Here is a 522-nt window from a genome sequence, read left to right as displayed (position 1 = left end):
ATCCCATGATGAGGACACTTACAAAGTAACTCCTTGCATCGCTCCCACGCCTCATACAAAGACTCATTATCCAATTGTTGGAAAGTTGTGATCTCTTTCCTTAACTTGGAGTTTTTGCTAGGTGGGAAATACTTAACCAAAAATCTCTCTACTAATTATTGCCATGTAGATATCGAATTTGGTGGCAATGAATTGAGCCATGCTCATGCTCGATCTCGCAACGAGTACGAAAACAACTTCAACCTTAGTGCATCTTCAGTCACACCGACAATCCTGAATGAATCACTCACCTCCATAAACAATCGAAGGTGGAGATGTGGATCTTCTGTGGGCATACCACTAAATTGGCCCACCGTTTGTAGCATTTGAAACATCACTGGTTTCAATTCAAACTGGGTTGCCTCAATATCTGGCCTTCTAATTCCTGGGTTTAACTCACTGAAAAGTGGCACAACATATTATCTGATGCATCGATCCCTATCATCAGCAATAAGGATAGTATTTCATACATAATCAGCTTCA

General features: G+C 40.8%; 1 non-coding gene across 1 annotated transcript; it reads left to right on the top strand.

The window, feature by feature from the left end:
• LOC128039323 (small nucleolar RNA R71) lies at window positions 1-107 on the top strand. Its single transcript, XR_008193827.1, has one exon. It is a non-coding gene; the product is annotated as a small nucleolar RNA R71 (small nucleolar RNA).
• The last annotated feature ends 415 nt before the right edge of the window (window positions 108-522 follow it).

This window comes from Gossypium raimondii, chromosome 2 (assembly GCF_025698545.1).
Source record: "Gossypium raimondii isolate GPD5lz chromosome 2, ASM2569854v1, whole genome shotgun sequence".
Lineage (NCBI taxonomy): Eukaryota > Viridiplantae > Streptophyta > Magnoliopsida > Malvales > Malvaceae > Gossypium > Gossypium raimondii.
This window is presented reverse-complemented; position numbering and strand designations above follow the sequence as displayed.